Here is a 25000-nt window from a genome sequence, read left to right as displayed (position 1 = left end):
CTATGTGGTTTTACACATCCTTCAGCTAACAGCCAATGCTGCGGAACATTACGTAGCTCTCTGACCTTTTCTGGGTGGATTTTGAATTTACTAACCAATGAATTAAATTCATCATTGACTAGGGCTCCTAAGCGCTATGGTAATACAAGTAATTATTATTAATAATAATCAATTTATGCAATATTTTTCTTACCTGTAGCAGTTACAGCAGTGTAGTCTAGTAGTCTATGCACATGACGAGGTGGTAAGAATTCCTTAATTCTACTCCTGGCTCTGATGCTGGCACCCTCTGTGGCCTCGAACAGATCACTTAACCTCTTTGCCGCAGTTTACCCATCTGTAAAATGGGAGAATCATTACAGCTGAGCAAACAGTGGAAAACAAGGTCAGGGAATATTCACTCAAATTCAAAAGCAAATTTAATAGTGTTGGCAGCCTTTGACTGTTCACTTTTCCTTTTTGTTTCTCTGCTAAGTTGGGAGTGCCTAAACGTCATCAACAGTAATACTTCCTTACAATGAATCTTTAGGTCAAATGCTTGAATATTTGCTGATTTCACATTTCATTTTCAATTTGCAATTCATACCGTATTGTTTAATTACATGAGCCACCCAATCAGCAGACAGAAATACCCATATTTGACTTACATAAGCCATCAACAACGAACAAAAGTGTACATTTGAATATACAATTCTGAATTTGCAGTGTGTTGGTTAGTTAAAGAGGTCATGTGGTACTGCTTCTGTTCCTAAATGGATAACTTAAGTAACTGAGTAACACAGCAAAAAAAATCTGAGTGGTATATTCAGTGGTAATATTCACAGTTTGCATTTTGCACAGTATCAGGTAATTGCACAACTCATCCAATCAGTGAAAAGAAAAAACAAGGTGATTTAGGTAGACAGCCATGATGGAATGATTTGTAAATATTCTAAATTTGTGAACAATCTACAATCCAAGAATTATTTATTGAAGAAAGTTGCAAATAGTTGAACAAATAAATTGGACATTCTCACAAATGAGGAAAAAAGCAAAATGTAAATACATGATCCACTATTAACTGTTAGTTCAGATCTAACAACAACTACCCATAAGGTAGATACAATAATCCCTACTATAGGTCATAGCCAAGTAGTTCAAGTCTTTTTAACGGCCTGTTAAATATTCTATATTTATTGGTCGATTAGTTACTTTTTAGTCCAAGTTGCTGGGGAGCCTAATATGATTTTTATATAACTCCCCTGCCCCTCCCACCTTTTTAAAGCAACTGTATGAATTGTAAGGGTATTAGAAATGTTACCTATATTGACTTAACTGATTATTTTTACTCTTTATAAAGCCTAGGTTTTACTAGTTGTATCATTCCTGGATCACAGTCCAGCTAACACATAAGCACATGCATAATTTTACCCACATGAGTAGTTCCCATCAAATGAAATGGGAATTTCTAGTGCTCAGCACTTTTCACACCTAAGTGTCTCAAGTTGGCCACCCAAAAACTGAGACACCCAACATCACTCTTCCCAAGATGTCTGTTATTCTTTCCAGAATAAAGGTTTCCTGCTTAGACAAATAATTATGGTAAGGAATGGGAAGAGAGAGAGGAAAGTAGCAGCTAAAATGAAGCAATGTGGAAAACTGACATACCTCCTGCTTAAGCCTAAAGTAATGAACCAAAACTCTGGAAAAGCAGCCCCTGGGTGAAGAAGAAAGACCTTGAGCTATAGCACCAGAGACCATACGAACATCCGAATACTTAAATTCTCATATCTCAAATACAAATGGTATAGCGAAATCTGGCTGATCAACCTATACTTTTCTTTCTCTAACTACTAATAATGTTTGAAAGGAGCTATTTTTGAAGCAGCCCTTACAGTGTTTCAGCTCACTATTGTCAGCTTCACTTCTCAAATGCAATTTGATTTATAATTATGTTTTAAAACAATAGCATGAAAATAACATTAGGAGGCCATAATCTGAACTTTGTCTACTTACGCACATAATATAGATTTGCAGTGGATCCTCAGCATGGCTCATCTGATACACACTCTGCTTCATATTCTTCCCTCCCACCATTTAATATACTATGCTACAAGTTGGCCTGCAAAGAGGCAGTTGTAGCACCATATATGTGAGTGAGGTCCAAGAGAGTCCATGCTCTGCCCTGTCATTCAGTCTACTCAGTAAAGAGGGACGGTGCTCAAGCTCATGGCCTTGGCCTTCTGTCTTGGACACAAGAATAGGTGATGAGAGGGGTTTTGGCTCTGTGAGCATATTTTGAAATGGCAGGAAAACGTAAGGCATATAGGGCCAGATGATGAAGGGAGTTTTGTCACTGACTTCGGTGGAGCAGGAGCAAGCCCATAAGTCACAACCTGCTGATGAAACAAGCCTAGCATGGCTTCTACTGGCTTAGACAAAAGGAGGTTCCCTTTTCCTCACCAACTTTTTATGGGCTTTGAGGAAACTAGTTCAAGTGCCTACCATGCACAATACCCAGAGATCAAGTGCTATCTAAGGCTAAATGAACTCTCTAGTGTGTTGTTCTCCGGGCTCAGAAGCAAATGAATCCCTGCAGGTTTGCTTGGAGGTTTGAGTTTGACCAACTTGCCACCTGCCCACTGCAGGAAAGCCCAGGCCCTCGTGCTTTTACATAAGGTGATAAAGGGGTGTTCCCAAGGCTTATTGACATAGAGCTGACATGCGTTGTGGGGCTGAAAGTTACCTATCTTCCCAGCTGTGCAAATAACTCAGACAAGTGTTCACTGAACTTTGCAATCACATGCTGTAGTTTGCAAACCCATCAAACACTGAACACAAGATATAGTTCAGAGGGGACTGAGGTTCATTGAAAATATTTCCTTGCACTCTAGCCCCTTCACCTGATGAGAGAAAACCATTGACTAATTGATTCCACTCTGGTGTCTGTCTGACCACCAGTTTAGAGGCAAATTGGCACCAAAGTAGTATATACCTAAAGGCAAAGAGAAATGGATCTGTCTCTGAATACCAGTGCTAAAGCAAATGAACTAGTAAAAAAAATTAGCTGTGCCTTAAAACCAAGTTTGAAATTTTATAGGCACTTACTCCATAATTTGTACTTGGGCCTTCTGTTATTTTTAAACAAATCTAATTTCTTACAGCTGTGAAATTTACATTTTAAGAGTGTCTAGTGGCCATGTGCATTAATTACTTTATTGTAATATTTTAATGAGTTTGGGGTTCAACTCTGGAAGAATCCTACTGAATCCCTGTTTCCTAGAGAGTTACACTAGAACCTGATTCTGTCACAATGAAGAGTTCACCTATGCTACAAGCTAGGGGTCTGAATCCTCTGCTCATGTGCACATCCTCAAGCTAGCTCTCAATGAGCTAGCAGAAGTATAGACAGCAGTGTAGCCATGACGGCATGGGTAACAGCAGCATAGCTTCGCCATGCTGAGTACAGACCTGCCTGAAACCAGTTGGTATCTACTCAGCTCAGCCGTGCCCCGCTCCTGCTCCCTGTGCTACCACAACTATGCTGCTATTTATACTCGGGTTTCTTCTACCAGAGCTACCCTAGTAGGTGTACATGAGCAGAGAATCCCACCACTAGCTCATAGCATGTATGTAGCCTAACACACCCAAGGCCAAACCTGGATGAGCTCACACAGTTTTTATGTATGCCTTACAAACACACTAAACTTTGGGAAAGTTCAGATTTGGAGATGAAATTTGGCACTACTAGATTTCCCTAGATTAGAACACCCCAAAACTCTGGGAAAGTTTGTATTTCGATCTAAACTTCATGGCTCAGGCTATTTTGGGGGGGGGGGGTGCAAACAGAAAAAACAGAAGCAAGAAAGTTACAGAAAAAGTGTACTATTCAACCTATTCAGTAATGTTAGCTTCTATGCTGGCCAATACTGGTCTTAATGAAAATACCACATAAACGAGTACACACTGATGCAAACTTTCCAATCTTTAATACATCCTGATATAATCATATTTAGAGGCAAAAGTTGGAAGTCCAGCACATCTCCTAAATTCACCAGAGATGTACTGGAAGGCTTCCCTTTTGTCGTAGGAATTGAGGACATTTGAAAAATATAGGATTACATAAAACACATGTTCACCTTAGCACCCCTTGATTTATTTTGGTGGCTTGTGTCACAACCTGAACTCTTCTAATATATTTTTGTGCGTGAATATGCCATGTGAAATGCTGATCAGGTGCAACAGGATATACAAGTTAAATGGCTAGAGGTTTTGTGAAAAGAAAAGAAAAGAAAAGAAAAGAAAAGAAAAGAAAAGAAAAGAAAAGAAAACCATTCCAACATCTTCATGAGGATTTATAAGAAGAGAAGATTGTCTTGGTAATAAGAAAATCTGACCACATTTTCAACTATCCTTTACCAGGACTCAGTTTTTGTGCTTGCCATTTTGTGGGTGTAATAATCTCCATCTTCGGGACTGAACCAGAGATCTCCAGAGCTCAGACATTGGCTTTCTACAGCTTGAGCTAAAGAAATAAGTCCCCTAGCTGCTGCTGAGGGACTCATATCCTCTATGGATCAAGTAAAGATGTGAACATGTAGTACACACTGAATAGTGGGTTACGCAGACACACATGAATGGGGGCACAGTCAAACTGGATGTCTAGGTACATGACTGTGCCTACAAATCAGGAGTCGAGATGTTCAGTTAACCTCAACTGCAGCCACAAATAATTGGAGTCACAGTGATTAGCACCCATAAACAGGGGTCAGTGTTGGAAACACAGCCCTTTCTGTGCACACCTTCTCACCTCACTTTGCATGGGTGTGTCTATGAGCACAACTACAATGAACTAGCCAGATTTGCTTTTGAACCACTTACAGTAAGAGCACGAGTTATTACTCAATACATGCTTTTTAGCAGCTTTTTGAAGCTAAACTTTGTTATAACTGGTAGAGATAGTGGTTTGTGGTCTATGAAAATTCTGTAATAAGACATTGTAATCTGTTTTGGGGCCAACAATACTGTTCTCTTTACTATGCAATTAACAATAATTTGTCAAGATTCTATATCTGATAACTGGAAATAGGGGTGAGGGAAAACTAAAGGCATTAGAAAATTTCACAGGAAAATGAATTGAGGGCTGTAAGGTATTTGCCTGGACATTCTTTCATTGCCATTAAGAAAACCACCCCACTGCTTCAAAGGATGTTTCCACTAAATGTACTTAGATTGTAAGTTCCTTGTGGCAGGGACAAAGTCTTTCCTTACACCTTGCGCATTGCCAAGCATACTGAACAATAGTATAATTTCATTTTTAGAAGAGTATCGATAAAACACCAACAAGAAAATCTTAGTTAAACCACATGAAAGCTATAGTATCAAACCAGCAAGAGTCACAAAAAAATTAAGATTAAGACCAACTGTGTACACAACACTGTAGCATTTGTGGTAAGTTACAGACAGAATATCACCCTCTGTTTTGAATTTCCTGGCTCTAATAGACTGGGTTCCCTGCTTTTGTGTCACTGAAACACTGTACTTTGTGTTTACACTTAAACCTGTGTTAAGCGACCACCATATGGAGCAGCAAAAACTGGTGACCTAATATAGGTGGTCTTTAACTAAAGGTCAAGATAAATTATATCAGGCGCCACATGGGGATACTTTTAAGTGGATGTTTAAGACAAGAGGTTGCCTGTGGTGGGATCCATAGTGCAGTTTCATTTTAATATGACTTAAAGGTATAAAATGCAGACGTGTAAATGCAATTTACCACAGAATTCTAACTTTTCTTCTGGTCTACCTCTGACTATACACATGTGCTGTATGTCTATTGACCCTGGTCCTACAGCACTAGGAGTAGGAAGAGGTCTATTGCACAGATTAACTTGACCCACAAACATGATTTATGGGATGTTATGTTCTATCTCGCTAAATCTACCTTTGCAAAAAATAAAACAAATGAAGCTTTTTCTAAACTAGCAAATTCAGTTTTGTGTTCTCTGAAATTTGGCGCAAGGGGCTCGCTTGTGTCTGTGAACCAGTGCCCCCATATTTGGGGCAGCATGGAACTACACCGCCCAAGCAAGAGCTCAGAGAGCTACTGTGCTACAGGGAAGTGCAAGGCCTCCTGAAGCTTCACAGCTCTCTCCTGCAGCTACAGCTCTTAACAGGGTGCACCTGGTGCTCCCATATATGCTTGTGCAAGTGAAAGGAAGCACAGGCCACCCCTCTCTCTGCCTCTTTTGAGTGGCAATGAGTGGTACCACCCAGGCACAGCCCCCAAGCAGAAAATCTTGGGATGGTATTAAGAAATGAGATATTAAATTTATTATAGCGTTTTATAATGGGAAGTGTCAGGTGATCTTAACTACAAGCAGCTCTGCCTACAATATTGAACAGCGTACCGAAGGTCAGTCAGGGTCTCCTCTTTACCCTCACACAGAATACAAGAACAAAGGGATAGCCAAGGAAATGGAAAGGCAACATATTAAACCTGATAAAAAGAAACATTTTAAAAATTATTTTTACACACTGCATTGTTAATCTGTGGCACATGCTACCACAAGATATCACTGAGCCCAAGAGCTTGGCAGCATTAATAAAATGATAGTTATACGGATAACCTGAACAACTACAGTACTGTTACGTAGAGAAAAATAAAAGGGGTATAAATTCTCATTTTCCAGAGAATAAACCAACCACCTAGCGATGGGAAATAGGAACAAACTTCGGCTTTTGAGAAGGGTATTTTATAACTGACCATTACAGGGATGTTTTACCTTCCTCTGCAGCATCTAGTGCTGGACATTGTCAGAGACAGGACACCCAACAGGATGGACCACTAGACTCATCCTATGTGGTGTGGAAATTCTATGTTCCGAACTAGGGGCCCAAATTTACTCCCAGACTAAGACTTTGCAAATGTGGTAAGTTTTTCCTAGGAGCGATTCTGTCTGCAGTAATTAGCCCCTTGAACATTTGTATTTTAGTGGAAATACTGATATGCCTCTTAGAACTTATAATAGCACAAAAAGTGATCTGACTCTAATATAGTGCATGAGGTGAGACTCCTGAAAACTTTTTGCATGAAGAAAGCCTGGAATTTACAAAAACCCATCAAGCAGACAGCTCTAAAAACTATTTTCAAAGGTAATAAATTAGGGACTCTCTTAAATGTAATTCAATAATCCACTTTTATAGTAGCTTGATTCTATTAGTTGTCCTATGCGTTTTACAAAACAGAACTCCATTAACATTATTCACTTATAGTTTCCATCTATAAGTGGATATTCTGCTCAACAGGCTTTAAATAGATTCTTTTCTGAAATTGCTATTAAGCATACTTTTACTCTAAGGGCAAAGTAGGCACAGGATTATGCTTGTATTCCATGCAAAAGATACGTTTTCAGCAAGCAGAACCACATTCCTATGAAGTAAAAATACTTGATATAAGCCGATTGTTTCTATCCTTTCTAACCTTGTTCAAAAAGGACTCTATTCTGGTCTTTTCAGTTACATACAAAGTCTCTGATTGGGCTGAATAAAGGTATCTTATGGGCTGCTTGGTGACTCTGGGTCCAAGGTGGACTTCGATCATGACAGACTGCTCATAAAAAAATGCAGGGTAATTTTTGTTTTATTTTCTCTATTTAAAAAAATGCAATAGGCGACCCCTGCCTTTATATGCCCTGTTTTCAGAGCCTACTATTAAAAAAAAAAAGGTTACCTACATTTGGCAACTCAGTTTTGTTGGTCGTGAGATTTCACTGTAGGTAATGCACACCCTTCATCCTCATAGCTGAAACAACCTCATATTCTGAATGTGGTACATACGTAGATACATACAATGCAGGGCCAAAATCAAAACACCCTGTCAAGAGTCCCAAGGGACCTTAACCACTTTACAACATCAGGCTATCACAATACAGTAGTTTTTCCAGCTGTAACTAAATGCACACTGATCATATAGATTTGGTACTGATAGCGCAATCCATACACAAATATACATATAGATCCTCAGCCCTGTGGTTACTGCATTTGGAGTTCAAGTCTGGTTTCTTAGGGTGGGTAGCATGATGGAAATCATACAGTACATCTCCTTTGCCCCAATTGGCTAAACCAATCCCAGGTCATTAAGATGGTCAGCCCCACTCAACAACTATTTTTTCAGAGGAAAGGGCTGCATTTCATCTGACCACTCTGATTCAGCGTAGGGTGGAGGTGGGATTTTTCCTAGTCTAAGCCGCTGTTTCTCTGTGACTCGGTCATACAGTGGCCTAGTAAATACATTGCCTTCCACAATTCCTCTGGGAACTGTCTTACTTTCACTTTATATCTGACCTGACTAACGTATCTCCCAGTTTTACTAGGATAAATTTAGTAATATATCTAATATGTGTTTCCTGTCCCATCACACTGAGCCCAATAGTACATTATTCCTCAAAAGGGGCCTACACAATACACACTCTTGTCTAGCTCCTGAGCTGTGCCCAAGGAACATTCAGCAGCACAGTTCAAGGGTGGGGAAGGTACAAAGGTGACTTTAAGGCCCCTTGCGATGTGCTTCCCTGATCTTGGGGCAAATCTGTTGCTGGGCTGGCCCCCAACATAAAATCAGAACATCTTAAGGGCTGCTATAATGTATCCTGGCTGACAATGGCTCCAAGGGGACTTTCTGGTTGTGGGGGGATCAGGATGGATCCCTGTCTATGCTCCCTTTTCTCCAGCCACCTTCCACCAGAACATCTGTGGTGTTGGAGCAGCTACATCAGCAATATACCACCCAAAGATTCCTCAGCTCTGAACTAAATCCTCCATGGGGAAGATCCACTTGATTTAAGGGCAGAACTTTACATCACTGAAGCAGCAGAAACCTGCCCAATTGTATCACAAGATTAAGGGCCACCTCTGTAATTCCTTCGGCTACTATTTTATTATGACCGAGTTGTTCCCTAGGTTTACAAAAGAAAATTTTCACAATACAGTTCACTCCATCCATCCCTGTGGCCAGATCCTCAGCTGATGTAAGTCAGCAGAGCTCAATACAATGGAACTACACAGATATACATCAGCTCAAGATCTGGAACCAAGTGTACTATTCCGGGGCTCAGATGGCAGAGGGAGGAAAGAAGAGAGAATTTCAGTCCTAGGTCTCTGATCCAGCTCAGTCTGTTTCTTCTTAGTATTTATTTTTGTTTCTGTGTAGCTGAACAACAGTTGTATTCAGCTGCTCATTTATAAATAAAAATCAGCTTCACATGGGTGGGTTGGAGTGCCCCTGTTTTTTCTTTCAATTCCCATTATTTTAATTTTATATATTACATACGTATTTTGTCAGCGAAACTCACTGTGTTATCTGAAACATCTGTGGAACCCTGCTGTGGAGAAGGCCAGCGCTGCTGCTGCTTCTGCTGCTTGTCTTCATTAGTTTGTTAAGCACTGATTTGCCAACGTAGTCCTGTGACCCTGCACAGTGCACAGGTTAGATTCAGTAGTGCCTGGGCTGCACATTAGAAACAATAGGATTGCTTGAACTCACAGGCAACACCTCTTGGTTCACAATGAAACACAACTGCAAGAGCTTAGGTTTGTTGGAAAACGTGAAACCAGGATTTTGCATGTGTATTAATGCAAACTGCTTATGGATGTATGGCTTGGAATTTGTGCATAAACCGGAAGGACAAGAAAATTCACTGCTGTGGTACACACCAGAATGGAAAGAGTTCACACAGGTCTAGCGTATATAAAATGGGAGGGCAGGCTCAGCCCAGTACATAAGTTTAAGCTATGGGGAAGGTTAGAGAAATTGTAATTTACATATCAACTTTTCTGACATTTCTTTATTCTCTTCAAAATGATAAGTTATTTATATTGCCACCTTTTATCGTTTTTATTCATATTCTTTATTGTCCCATCCCCAATGTGTTCATGATGAGCAGTGTAGGACCTACTGCTTTTTGGAAAGACAGATTATTATTTAATGCATGTAGGGTGCATGAAAATTCCAAGTTTCTTGTGGTGATGTGCCAAGATAATAAAGGGCAACTTAAAAATCACACATCTTTCTGAACATTTTTTACATAGTACAAAATAACACCTAAGATTCTAATATCCAAAACATTAGAGGGAAAAAGCATTTCTCTGTTTTTTTGTACATGTAGTTTGTGTGCAAAACAGCACTTTATGTATACTCAGTTTCACCCATTCCCTCTGTACCATGTATGAATCTATTTGTTCTGCTCTTTATGTGGGTTGTTCTCTTTTTTTTTTTTTAAGAATAGGAGAATGTGATTATAAAACCAAGAGGACTCAAGAGCTGGTATAGGAAGTAAAACTAATTACAGACCTTTTCACACTAGATTTCAAGTTCATGGTGTCCCTTTTAAGGTTCTAATGTTTCAAGACACCACCCTGTGCTACCGTGAAAGATGGTACTATGAAAACTTTCTAGGAAGCTTTCTCCATTTAGAAGGATTTACCCATGCACATAAAAACCTGAATTAAGCTGTAAGTCCTGTAGATAAACACAAAACAGCTTTATGTACATTTTCCAGAACTCCCAAAGACTCTGGGCCTGATTCAGAAAATAATTACAGTATGGAAATGTCATGTGATTTTTGTCACTGATCTTTTCCATGCAAGTCAGTGTGCATGTGTATCCAATTCAAGATCCAAAATTGAAGACTTATGTGGAGATAATTATAAGTGAAATTAAAACACAGGCACTGGAAACACCCCACTTTCCTTGAAAAATAACTGATCATCAAGTCATAGCAGGAATTTGCAAAGGATATTATACAATAAATTATTCGTGGCAAGCATTTTGCTATATCTCTCACTAGCAAGACTGTGGTGGCAAAGGAGGTGGGGGGGAGGAGAAGGGAACCCATTAAACAGACTCCAGACAGCTCTTTCACCGCAACATCCCTTCAGCCTGAAGTGTTATTTGACTTACATTTATACAGCATTAACACCCACAATGTGCTAGGAACTGTAGGATGGCATAGTTTTCACCCGCAAAGAACTTACCATTTAAGGCCCACATCCTGAAAACTCAGCACAGCTGAAGAGGAAGGTGCAGATTTGACTATAGGCCACCACCAATTTTCACACTCCCCCCACCCATTCTGAGTTTGTTCAACTTCTGACCCAATCCTCCGGGTACAGTAGGCCAAACCTCAGAACTGTTCTAGCTGCTTCAGATGTCTGCCAGAAGCCTCAAGGGGCCAGTCCATCAGCCAAGGGTAGCCACTTCCGCCCACCTTGTCCCCTGAGCTAGGAAGGGATAGGCACATAACGGCTATAGCAGCCCCACACTACCCAAGGATTCCCTTGGAGATAGGAATTTTCCAGGTTCCAGTTCCTGTTTTATGGTTGCTTTGGACCACCAGAGAGGAGCAAAGCAGCCCCCAGGATTTGATCCCAAACTTATAATAAGAATGTGCTGATTTTTTTTAAGAGCAGAAATGAATAGAGACGCTAGTGCCTATAAAACAAAATATAAACTAGTCAAAATCTTGGAGAATGCACTGGAAAAACATAACTTTATAATTGAAACACTAAGAAGTGCTAAAGTCCACATGATATATTTGAATGTCTGCTCTCTTTATAAAAAGCACTCCACTCCACATTGATCTATGTGGCGGAAGAGTTGCTAACTTAAGCCACGATCCTGCAAAGGGATTCATGCAAGCAGAACCTTCCATCTTATCCTTCTGCAGTGCTGGGGCATAAAAGCAGCCTTGACATAGCACACTGCTTTATGTCAAGTTTTTTCTAAGAGATTCCTGGACGATCATGAGTGTAGTACATTACACTACAATGGCAGAGAAATTCCCTTTTGCTCTGTGTTGGTGTACATCTCTGTCTCTTCTTATTCAGTTTTACATTCATTTGAATAGTACACCCATCCCTTTTTGCAGTCCAGGCATAGATACGAGCACAGAACAATGGTGGGTGGTCATTGCTCCATTACTGAAACAATCATTGATCACTATTGAATTTTGAAGCCATGCCTGCCTCAGACGGAAGGTTAGAATCTGACCCTAAATCCATTAAATCACACCGTCTTTTTAAGTTTAATCTTTAGAGGATTTTGGTTGTAAACAAAGAACACTACACATGGAAAAAATATCATGAACCTATGACTTTACGTCTAACCCGGGGTTCAAATTGTGTGTGTAATTTGGCAACAAAAAGATTAGGTTTATGCAAAGACACATACATACTGGCATGTGGACAAAGCTGCATTGCACACATGTTCACACCCAAAATATACATATGGTTCCCACTTTAGTACAGGCAGAACACATGTCAGATTGGTTGGCTTTGGCCTTTAGAAATATTTTCTTCAAGCCTTTGTTAAAAAAAAAAACACTACTTTGGATGGCTCTTGAAGACACATCATCATCTATGAAGGAGACGTCCTGCAATCCAATACTAGGCAACCCCTAGATCAGGTGGAAGCAGCAGTGCTGGAACAATTTTTATAGTGGGGGTGCTGGAAACCATTGAACAAAATTTTAAACCCTCTATATGATAGGAACCACTTCAAGCCAGGAGGTGCTGCTGCACCCCCAGCGCCTTTAGCTCCAGCCCCCTTTGGTGGAAGGTGCACCTTTCAATGAAAAGCACTGATTTAATCCAGCAACCAATGGGCAGCAATGAGATTTAGGCAGCCTAAACATTACACAGCCTCTGGAGTGCATCAGTCTCTTCCACACCCCAGCTACTGCATGGAAGAGGGGAAAAGATTCCTGCTGCTAATAATTTGGAAATGATAATTAAGAGGAGACCCCACTGCTGCTGTGAGACTCTCTCCTTCTCCCAATCGCTGAAAGGGCTATTCGGTCCACTGGGCCTGCTCTTCTCTTCCTGATAGAAAATGAACCTTTTAAGTGTTCTTAAACTTGATCCAGTTCCCAGTGAAGAGAAATCAATGGGAGTTGAAGTAATCTTCGATCAAGCCCTCTTTCCCCAATATCTCACTGAGTATGCGCATGAATACAAGGTGGATGGTCACAGGAGTGTCCCAGGTTCCATCTTCAGGAAGGAAGGTAGGATTTGGCAGCCACGTGAGTTCAGAATTGGCTTTGCCTCCCTATGTCTCACTCTAAGAGGGTCTGCCCCCTTGAAGTAGGGAGTAGCCTCTGAAGCTGCAAAAGCTTGGGTGACTCACTGAGCTTCTGTATTCCCCAAAGCCACAGAGACAAGTTTATCCTGGACTAGGTCCTAATCTTGGATGAGAAAATGAAATGGAAAATGTAAATTATCACGAAGACATAATGCATTCATAGCACTGTATCAAAATAACACATGGCTAAGATGACAGGCTATACATTGCTGGCCTGGATGGTCACCAACATTTTCCATTTGGAGTAATAGAGTAAAAAAGGGATATATTCTCATCTCTATGTGCGGTGAGATTTAGGGCTTGTCTACATGACATACAGTCCTGACTACGGGGGAGTGAACTGTAAAGACAGAAAATATCTATATAAATCCATGGTAGGCCCACATCTTGAATACTGCATGCAGTTCTGGTTGCCCCATCTCAAAAAATGCTATATTAGATTGGAAAAGGTACAGAAAAGGGCAACAAAAATCTCCAGGTGAGGAGAGATTAAAAACACTGGGACTTTTCAGCTTGGGAAAGAGATGACTCAGGGCAGCTAGGATAGGGGTCTATAAAAATCATGAATGGTGTGGAGTAGAAGTGTTATTTACTCCCTCCCATAACATGAGAGCCAGGGGTCACCCAATGAAATTAATAGGCATCAGATTTAAAACAAAAGGAAGTACTACTTCACACAATGCACAGTCCCCTTGAACTCATTATGAAGGCCACCTATAACTAGGTTCAAAAAGAATTAGATAAGTTTATGGAGGATAGGTCCATCAATGGCTATTAGCCAAGATGGCCAGGGATTCAACCCCATGCTGTAACTTGCAGAAGCTGGGAGTGAATGACATGGACTGGATCACTTGATAATTGCCCTGTTCTGTTCATTCCCTCTGAAGCACGTGGCATTGGCCACTTCTGGAAGACATCTAGGCAGGATGGAGCACTGGCCTGACCCTGCAGAGCCATTCTTACAGAAAATGCTCTAAAGTGTTGTGCTCTAACTGCCCTATGTAGACCCTCATGGCATGAAACTAAAAGGTTTGTATTAACATAGTCCTGTTTGAAAGGGAAGTGTATCAATGCAAACTAGGTAAGTTTTAGTTCACACCAGGAGGGTCTATTTGGGCATTTAGAGTGCAACACTTAAGACTACTCTACAACTCACACACACCCTGTGAGGACAAGCCCTTAGTATTAATAGGAGTTATGAACATAAATCTCTAGAGCAGTGGTTCCCAAACTTGTTCCGCCGCTTGTGCAGGGAAAGCCACTGGCGGGTTGGGCCGGTTTATTTACCTGCCACGTCCGCAGGTTCGGCCGATCGCGGCTCAGTGGCTGCGGTTCGCTGCTCCAGGTCAATGGGAGCTGCTGGAAGCAGCAGCCAGTACGTCCCTCGGCCCGTGCCGCTTCCAGCAGCTCCCATTGGCCTGGAGCAGCGAACCGCGGCCACTGGGAGCCGCTATCGGCCAAACCTGCGGACGTGGCAGGTACACAAACCGGCCCTGCCCACCAGGGGCTTTCCCTGCACAAGCGGCGGAACAAGTTTGGGAACCACTGATCTAGATATTTGGGTGGGAGTAAGCCCCAAATTCTGGAATCAGTGTGGGAGAAAAGTTCTCTAAAGCCTGGGCCAAGGCTGTCAACTACTCTGCTAACAAACTGACAGAAAAGGAAGTTCAGATTTTAACTGCGATGCCCCTTTTCTATTCATATTCATGAGTTTAAGATTCATGGTTCATACTTAGATTGTAAGCCCTTTGGGGCAGAGACCATCTTTTTTATTCTGTATATGTCCAGCACCTAGCACAATGGGGTCCTGGCCCATGTCTGGGGCACAATGAAGTCCTGTTTCATTAGAGGAGCTACAGTAATAGGTAACAACAACAACAGTAATAATAAGGTCGTAGATGATATTCCCTTCCAAAAAGTCCCTCACTTTTGCCATTACTGATTGGGTATATCTGTTCATTAAACAATAATTAAACAGCAATGCTGAATACTTTCAGAAAATGTTACAAGAAATAATATGTTCATCAGCCTTAGATTTGCAAACTATTATTATTTTTCTTTGGATTTTTGTTGTCGTTGCTGTTATTATTACCGATACCCGAGTTTCTCAATGAAGGTCCAGGATCAGAACAACAGGCTGCTGGTCAGGATTTGCATGCATTAGCAGATCTGGCTTTGGAAGTTGAATTGCCTCCTTCCATTATAGGACCCAATATGGCCCTCAAATTCCACTGACTTCATAAGAGGTCCTTAGCACCTTGTAAGATCAAGTCCTATGACTGAAACCTATGCTGTAAGTTACTTTTTTCTGAGCAGAAATTAGAACAAGAAAGAAATTGAGGAATGTGAACATTGCAAAAAATTCAGTGCAAAGTTCTTTAGTGCAGGTGTTCTTATAATTGTGCTACATTTGGAAAACTCACAGCATTCAGAGAACCTTCAATTCACACACCCAGCTGCGTGGGGTGGTGGTCTATTGTTAGTATACAGGTTTGCAATAAAAAACAAGAAGTAATATTGGCTGGCACAAGGGCTGCCAACGTTTTTTCTTACTTTGTCTCTCCGCGTCTATTTATTTCGTTCTGCTTGCTTTGTTTCTGCTTTTACATTCAGCATATTCATGGGTCATAGTGGGATTTTAAAGAAGTAACAGCGCACACAAGCCTTCTGAATGCTCAGAAAAAAAACTCAAATAGGTTCATGCATAAGAGAACAAAGATGCAAGGATGGCTTTGAACCTGAGGGTCTCTTGCACTGCACGTGCATTGCCAGCATGTCACAGGTGTATGCCATATGAGCAAGTGAAAAAAATATAATGGGATTGTGAAGAGGTGTGAGGATGATGGGTCTGTGTCCAGAATGCATTAATCCCAGAGTGAATGTATACATCTGTTAGATATTTAGATGGTTCCTACTAATAGTCTGTACAGATATCTAAGCAACATCAACAGCTTTGAGACTGTATGTGAGGTGGCATGAGAAGGATCTCAGGCACTATGGGCAACATGAGGAAAGGAGTGTATCTACTGATTATAACACAGGCCTGGGTAGTTAGGGATCCTGAATCCTATTCCAGGCATGGCTGCTGATTTACTGTGTGATCGTGGGCAAATCTCTCTGTTCCTCAGTTTCCCTGTCCGTAAATTAGGAATACTAAACATTAGGGCTGATCAGAGGATGATAATTCTGTTTCACAGATGCTTTCAAGGATTCAAAATTTAGTTTTGTTCCACATTGTAATGAAAACAAAACCTTCTGGAGGTTTTTAAGACACGGAATTGCATTGAAATGTATGATTTTGGATCAAAAATCAGAGCTTTTGGGGGTACGTATGTCTGGCTGTCTCCTGGTAGGTAGGTGAATGTCTTTAGATGTGGAAAACTTAGTTCAAGTCCCTACTCTTCCTGATTCAGAGCATCATTTTTCATCCCAGCTCACTCTGAGTCAGGAAGAGCATAGGCTTGAACCCAAAGGGGTCACCCCCTTCCCAGCCATTCCTTAGCCACTAGGCTATAGAGTGTGAGATTTTCTGCCTTCCCTTTCCACCACCAAAAAATTAATGGACATGGATACACCTCCACAAAACAGCATATTGCAACAAAATGAAATTTCATCAAAAATGTTCCAACCAGCTTTACACTAAATATCCTTCACAGAAGAACGGAGAGTGTTCATTAATGTTTGTAAAGCGTGTTGAGAGAGGCATGGATGAAAAGTGTGAATTATTATTATTAGCACAGACAAGTAGATTGCAAAAGCTAAATTTACAATCCACATACCTAGTCCGCTCAGATTCTGCCACCCAATAGCATGACTTTTGGGAAATGAGAGGAAAACATTTTTCATAGCAAGCATGAACAGTCTTCTCTAATGCACCCACATTAGGGAAATGTTTTTTCCTTCAAATGAAAATTTTCTATAAAGAAAGAAAATGAACACAAACAAAAACTCGAAAAATCACAAACACTGTAAATAGGCCAGCAGCAGCAGTGGAATCTGCATAGTTTGGGTTGAAGTAGTCAAAAGAATACAAGCCACTAAAGGCTTTAGAATCCTACCAGATCCAATAGTCAGAGGCTAAGTTCTGTTCTTGAATGTCCACGTGGCACTAACTGAAGTCATCAGGAGCTGCAACTTCACATTTGGCCCGGAAATGGTACATATGCACTGCAGTATGTCTGTGTGTTCATATCCACAGCTGGATTTGGAGTGGAGGATCTGCCTCATAATGGGTGTGATTTTCAAATTTGTTTAGTATTGACCAAACTCTACTCCTACTGAAGTCAGTGGTAAAACTCCCATTGATTTCAATGGAAGCAGAACCAGGCCAATGTTGAACAAATTTGAAAATCCAACCGCATATGCAAAATCGTGTGTGTGTGTGAGTGTGAGAGAGAGAGATATGCATACACTTCATTTGTGGTTATATTATATTGTATCTTCCTTTAGTTTAACAAACTAATGTACATGCTCTAACAATTCATTACAAATAACGTATATGCAATATACTACTCTTTGGAGGCTAAAGAAGCTGGCACCAGTCTAATCTTTTGGGTACACACCTGCCGTGTTTCTGATATCACCTTTTTTGGATCATACAACTTGGGCATTCCAAGTACCTGATTCACCACTGCATGATTGCAGTGTTACGCTGGTGTAACTCCCTTGAAACACTGGAGTGGTGAATGAAGTCAGTGCTGTGTATTAAAAATATTAATTGAGCAAGTTTTTAGTTGGGACAAGCACATGGCACAATAACTGTAAAATATGCCCAACATATTCCTTAGAACAGAGTCCAAAGAGTTTGATTAAAATTGACTGAAATTAGGCTCTCATACTTCTGTTTAAAAATATGAGAATTCATTTATTCAGCTTAATTCAAAGATTAAATATGATTAAAATTTCTATAAGATGTCTAGCTTTTCTGAAATATACTGCAGTGGCCATCAAAATATTGATAGTCATTGGTTAAATTACTTCTGGTGTTTAATCAATGTTATTTTTTTATCATCCAATTTTTTCTTCAAGTCAGCTTCTAACACTAAACTACATTTCATCAAGGTTGGTAAAATGTTTAGAAAGGAACAGATGTCAGAATATGGGGATTGCCAATAACACTGATGGAAGCCAGTAATTTCTTTCCTGTCCAAAGGCAAAAGAATGAAGAATAATCTAGACTGTATACAATAATACAAGATTTACTGCAACATTAATGGCTATAAAAAGTAAAAGTATACAAAAGCTATCTCCATGTTTTCAAGCCATCACTAAGGACAGTGTTTTTCAATTTGAGACCATTTTTACTGCAAAATGAAAGGTCTATGTATTTTTAAACCTTTAAATATCCATAAAACACAGCTGAAGACCCAGGGTAGTATTAGTTGTTTCCAAAGATACTTGTATATTAATCTACTGTGTAGGTTAATAATTTTGCTAAATCTCAAAAAATATAGATGCAATCTTTCCTTTAAGAAAGCTGCTTGGCTTATTATTTACAGATTGTAACATTTACATAAGAGTTTGGTTTAACAAGAGATATAAATATAGATAAAACCCTTAGGACTTCATTCTTTAAACTGCCCTCTAAAAATCTGCCCTGCAATTTGCAAACTGAATTTTGTGCAGACTATTCTTGGAAGCCTTTTGTGAATTAGGCAGAACTGACTCGAAGCAGGGCTGGTTAATCACAATTTTGCAAATTGTACGTAGCAATCATCCACACATTGTGAAATTCAGATCTATAAAATGCTGATGTTTTAAAGCTGAAAAATAAATTAGCTAAGTGGAACTACTTTGCTAAGAAAAAAATTAAATCAGTACAAGACCCCTTACAACAAAAATCATTACAACAAAAAAATAAAAATAAAAAAAATAAGGGAAACAGCCTCATGAATAATAAAGTGCATCTTCACTGCATGTCCCCACTACAATCCCACCTCTGATAAATTCTACTATTCTCCAGTTCCAGACTGCACAGGAGCCTAATATAAATACTCACCTGCCTATAGCATGTACATTCCTTAGCTCTCAAGAATAAACTTGTGGCAGGGTGTACTATTTTAGGAGGCACCCGTATATTTGTCTATGATCTGGAAAAAGCTTTAAGTGAGGGAAAGACTGCTAAATTTTATTCTTTGATGTGTCTTTGATTTTCCTCGGTCCAACTAAGAAAGTTGGTTTGATCATATGTTAAAAGTGGATGTCACTTGAGTAACAACTGTAGCAATACAGAATATACACAGTAGTCTCAGGTGCATGATAAATTAAAACACTTAAAACATTAATAAGTGACAACTAAATATGTGGGCAGTTGGAGGATAAATGACATTGTTCTGGAAACCAGGATTATTTCAAATATGTTTTTCCCTCTCCCTTCCCTGCACTTTCAGCATATGGCTAACAACTCCACCTGTATTTTAGGACAAAACTAAATCAAGATACTCTTCTTTACAGAGGTTTTGTGACTCGTAAAATTTAGTTTAATGAAGGTCTCATTCAATTTATTTTCCCTTATCTTTTGCAAACTGTCTGTTTCAAGCTTTGCAGGAATACGCTGAAATTCATGTAAAATATTTTCAGTTATCAGTGTAATTACATATGACAAGAACTTCCAATTGGAATACAAAAGTAACAATGTGTGTGTTGCTTACTGTCCTGCCATTCCGAGGCCGCTCGGTACAGACACAAGTTACAAACAGTGGAAACCCTGTTTTCATTAAGTTGATTTTCACAAAGGTCAGGTTCCTTACCTCAAACATTCCAACAGTTGCTTAGACTGCAGTTCAGGAATTTTGTGTAACACTACTTTGCAAAAGCAAATATTTATATTAGTAAATACCATTAAATTATTATACTTGCACTGGTATTTTCTGCATGGTATAGTTGCAAAATGAGAAATGGAAATTTAAACTAAAGGGAAAGGAGAGAAAAACATGTTAAGATTGTATATAGTAACAAAGTTCACTGTCTTTATTGTTGCACTGAAGGCTATTAACTCAATGCATTGTTATGAGGCTTTACATTTTATAGCTATCCTAATACAAATTTACGATCATGTGCTCCCCTTCAATACATGGTACAGAGAACAGTCTGAGGCAGAGAAGCCCTAAAATGAGTGGAAGGAAGGTAGGTTCTCAGCTCAAACTCAACACTGTGGGGATTGCACAGTTTGGCATGTGAGATGTTAAAAGAGGCGGACAGAGACACAGCCATTCTCCATGGCATGTTCCACTCCGGGAGGTTCAGAATTTTAAGCACAAATACTCATGGAAGTTACTGCAGGCAGGACCAGCCATAACTCCTCTGTGTGTTGTCTACTTCCTCACAGACAGCACCTGTGAGGAGGCCATAACCAGCACCAGCAGGGTTCTTAAGGAAGGGGGTGGCCAGACAATCAAAGGAAAGCCCAGGTGTGGGGGAGAGATGGTTCAGGTTGCACAAAGCTCCCAACAGATCCCCTAAAGGAGGCAATTTGCCAATGAGTCAACATGTGCTAACTTACAGAGTTTATTGCCCATTCATTGTATGCAAAATGATCCTATCATTTTAGTCTGTTCATTTAAGAGACACTGGATGTTCATCACTTTTGAAAGGCAAGACATTTGTTTAGTAATATAAACACATATTTAGGAGCCTACCCAGTTGATCCATAAGACAGATGAGGTGGGATTTTCAGAAGTGCTCAGCGCTGACCTAACTCTGCTCCCATTGACTTCAGCACTTAGGCCAGCACTGAGCATGAAGGACATGGAGCTGCTCTAATAATTTATGAATACCGTGTTGACCGGGCTATTGGTATGTTCAACTGTATGAGTATGTTGGTTTGGTTTATTAAAGGGGCAACGAAAACAAGCAGAAAGGAAACAGAATAGTTCAAGATAAGCCACTCCGTAACTACACAAGGGCTGCTAAGAGACAATACCTGAATCATTAGCAGTGAAGATTCTACCTCCTGGCTCGAGGCATCTTACAGAACTGCATTTGACAACCAGGGCCATGGCCAGGGAACCAGAAAATCAAAAGGACTATAGCAGTTGTTCAGGAGCTGTCTGCAGAAACCAGGAATCTGTGTGGAGGTACACCTCTACCCCGATATAATGCAACCCGACATAACACGAATTCGGATATAACGCAGTAATGCAGTGCTCCTGGGGGGCGGGGCTGCGCACGCTGGCGGATCAAATCAAGTTCGATATAATGCGGTTTCATCTATAACGCGGTAAGATTTTTTGGCTCCCAAGGACAGCGTTATATCGGGGTAGAGGTGTATTAAGCTAGGCCACCATCACAGAATGGTAGGGCTTTAGGTAAGACAGTCCACATGCCTGTCTGTTGTGTTCAAATCCTTTTTCTCTAAACGCCTTGTTCCTACTCTCGAAATTAAACAACAGATTGGTTTCAGAAGTCTGTCTGGTCACTATATTTACCACTGGTCAGATTCCCAACAGGAAGAACCACAGGTGTCAAACTCCATCAGACCTGCTTGGTAAGCACAGTTGATCCACAGGGTATTGTAGGCCCGGGGCCAGGCCTCAGAATGGGAGAATCGCATGAATCCATGCCAGGAAAGGCACAAGGCTTGAGACTAGGAGGATGCATTCAGAGAGACCAGAGAGAGCATAGCAGTGCAGAGAGAGCATAGCAGCCGAGTAACCATGGCACTGAGCACTTTTGAAAATCCACAATATCTGAACTTTCTGGAGCATCTGAGAGATTTGATTCAAGATCACTGTTAACTGAGATTGGTAAAGTCTGCTGATGTTTTATATAGTAATGATCTGCTTCTGCTACCCTTATTCACCCTGCATACTACTTTACTCCCGGAGAGATTTCACTGAAGTCAATGGACTTGATATTCTCCTGCAATGAGTGAAAGGTGCAAGAAGGAGCATCAGGAAGCCTTGATTCTCATGGCCGACCCTAACACATTTCAGAGCTGCTTCTAAGCAGCAATAACTTGCACTTGAGGAGTGAGAGAGATGAACAGTACTTTCAATATCTGTCCTTAAGTGGTTTTTTGTCAAACTTTGATTCTACTAACATTCTACAGTGATGGACATTAGGTATGACATTTTTTGACATAATTTCAATAGTGACATCAGAAATCTTTGATACAGGGAACATAGGGACTATTTGACACAGGCAACTGGATAGCTAAGGGCACTGGAGATAGGACAGAATTCACCTCTAAGTCACCACTGAATATCCAGCCCAGTGTTCTAAAATTATTACCAACTGAAGGCTCTTCAGAGGCCTAGGCAGGAAGAGTAGCCTGAGAGATGTGCACATCACAAAAGTCAACACAACAAATGGCATTAATTAACAAAAAGAGCTGAGAAACTAAGGATTTAATGGTCGGAGATACCAATCTCCTAAATGTGACCCCCTCCAGTACACGACTGAACCCCACTGGGAGGGGAGGAGGGCTAAGCGAATGGTGAAGATTGTACTACTGCCCCAATGATCTGGATAATATGATAGAATCAACAGCTGTCAATTTCATATTGTTCATGAACAATAAAATTCACTGAAGGCGCAATACAAATGTGAAATGTTACTTTCAATTATGTATTTACCAGAAAATTTACAACAGCTTCACAATTGGCTAAATATAAAGGTGTTAATAATACTTATACACATGGAACAAAGGGAAAATAAATACTGACATGAAGGCCCTGAGTCAGCAAACACATGTGCTTAACTTTAAGCTTGTGCTTAAATGTCAATGCATATGCTTAAGTGCTTTGCCTTGCTATGCAATTGCACTTGCTATACTTTCTGAATGGACAAAACTTATGAAGAAAAAGTTTAGAGTTAAATACCCTTTGTAGAGGCTTTAGTACAAATACCAAATCAATGCTAATCTCTGTGTGCCACAAGCTTTGCCAATTTCCTCTTATGTTCTACTCATTTTGAAATGGAGATCCACATTAGCAGGTCTGGCATAGGGAGGAGTTACTAGATGGACACCAGTGAAACACTTGGAAAATGCTCAACCAATAACTAGATCCAACTGTAAGGCTACCCTTAGGTTTCTTTAAATGCATTTTATTTATAGTGCCCTGTTCTAGCTGCCAAACACAGAACAGGCTCCTTAGTTGTTCAGCAAATTGTGGTTTCCCAGAAAATACTTACTGGGAATTAAAATATCTCCAAGCACATTCATTGTCGCTTAAAAAAATTATTCAGCATAATCACATAACATAAAAAAGGCAAAGCCCATTATGTTAATCATGTGCTGGACCCTCTGTCAAGTCACAAACAAGTTCTGCTGTTAAAAAAAAGCAGTAGGGGCTGCAGTATTTGGTGGCATGTATTTCAGTGGAACAAAAGGCATTAATGGAATAAAATGCTGTACTGTACCACTAGGCCTGTTTGTGACATGCCAGGACCACAAACCAGGTACGTGACCTGGTTTCATTTCCCAGAAATACAATGCCACAAGATGCTCCTACCTTTTCCCACAATATATTTCAATAAATGGATAATAAGGTAAAGATTTGGGGGTAAAGAGTGAGGCACATGTAGAAATTATGTGAGGAGTGTGTTTATGATCCAATACCAGGAACTCATCCACTATACTTCAGTTAGTATATCCTTAGACAAATAAGATACAGCCATTCTCTTGCTGCTTGTATAAGAGAAGGCTTTCCTCCTGACCACTCTCTACTGAGTACGTAGCGAGGCCTCCACCACCCAAGCTGGTCCCCAGTCTCTAACTTCCACTGCCAATGGGTCACATGTGTAAGGTGGTGGCATTTGGAGAAGTTGTGCATGTGGTCCCTTTTACTCCTCAACCATTCACCTACTCCCTTGGAGACCTGACGGCACAAACATGTTGGTCATGAGCAAAAGGAGATCTCTGCTGATTACAGCAAGCTGTAATATAGCCACATTGTTCTGTGCTGAAGTTATCAGCTACATCATCAACTGAGATCATGCACTTTCCTGAGATCGGTGGTGCTGATTTTAGGTTAGAATTTAGCTCTTACTCTGTAAGTCACTGTTCTCAATAGGGCAGAGATGACTAGAGATGAGCCCAAACCTGACCCCTGAATCCAGACCACAGATGCAAACACCCTTCAACTCTGGTGGGAGAGAATTCAAAACCCAGACTCAAATCTGCCTGCATCCTCATTTTGCTGCTTGGGCCCACCTCTCACATTTCCTTCCACAGCAGTACAATTTCTCAGGTCCACGCAAATGGCATGCATGCACAATAAGTCCACATATTAAAAAGGCAGGTGCCATCTACACAATAAACCACAATAGCTCCTTCAAAATGGTTAAAGAAATTTTAATTCATAGATCACTTGCCCAATAGCCTGGAATGGCTCCTCTGGAACCATTACAATCTATCAGGTCACTGTAGTGCCATACACGCACATTAAGTAGGCACGTGAAAACTCATTAAGAAACTGGTGACGAAAAAAATTACTTTGCATGCTCAGTAAGATAGCATTTCAGTGGGGAAAAAAAAACTTGGTTCACTTAGCTTGCTGTAAATTTTACTTGGGGGAACCCACAGACAAGTAACTTCTCTTATACACACTCGCTGTTTCCCTATTTCATTAGGGGCAGATTCTGCCACTCTTATGAGTAGATCCTTACTCTTCGAGTAGCACCAATGGGGCTATTTCTGAAGTAAGACACTGCCCAAAGTGAGCAGAATTTAGCCCTTAAAAATGTGTTTGTTTGTTTTAAGAAAAATCAAAAAACCAAATCGTAGATCTCTGTTTCAGGTATCTCTCTGCTTTTCTATTTGGTTTGTTTTCATATTCTAGGTATCACTTTGAACAAACAGATAGAAAAAGCTAAATATTGACTCCTGGACCAAGGCTTTTCACAGTATGGTTAGTCTGAACCCTAGTTTGATTTTTTAAA

General features: G+C 40.3%; 1 protein-coding gene across 38 annotated transcripts in view; it reads right to left on the bottom strand.

Moving 5' to 3' along the window:
* Window positions 1–25000, bottom strand: part of ZNF536 (zinc finger protein 536) — a 417537-nt gene that overhangs the window by 303963 nt on the left and 88574 nt on the right. For 25 of the 38 annotated variants that reach the window (XM_042852207.2, XM_065567134.1, XM_042852194.2 and 22 more), the window contains one exon: window positions 194–337. The gene's annotated coding sequence lies outside the window, so the exon portion shown is untranslated. Of the gene's footprint in view, window positions 1–193; window positions 338–9332; window positions 9488–25000 lie in introns of all 38 variants that reach the window. The other 13 variants (XM_065567133.1, XM_065567124.1, XM_042852197.2 and 10 more) reach the window with 2 other exon arrangements.

This window comes from Chrysemys picta, chromosome 14 (assembly GCF_011386835.1).
Source record: "Chrysemys picta bellii isolate R12L10 chromosome 14, ASM1138683v2, whole genome shotgun sequence".
In the NCBI taxonomy this organism is placed as follows: Eukaryota; Metazoa; Chordata; order Testudines; family Emydidae; genus Chrysemys; species Chrysemys picta.
Note: the sequence above shows the minus strand (reverse complement) of the source record. Positions and strands in the feature narration are given on the sequence as shown.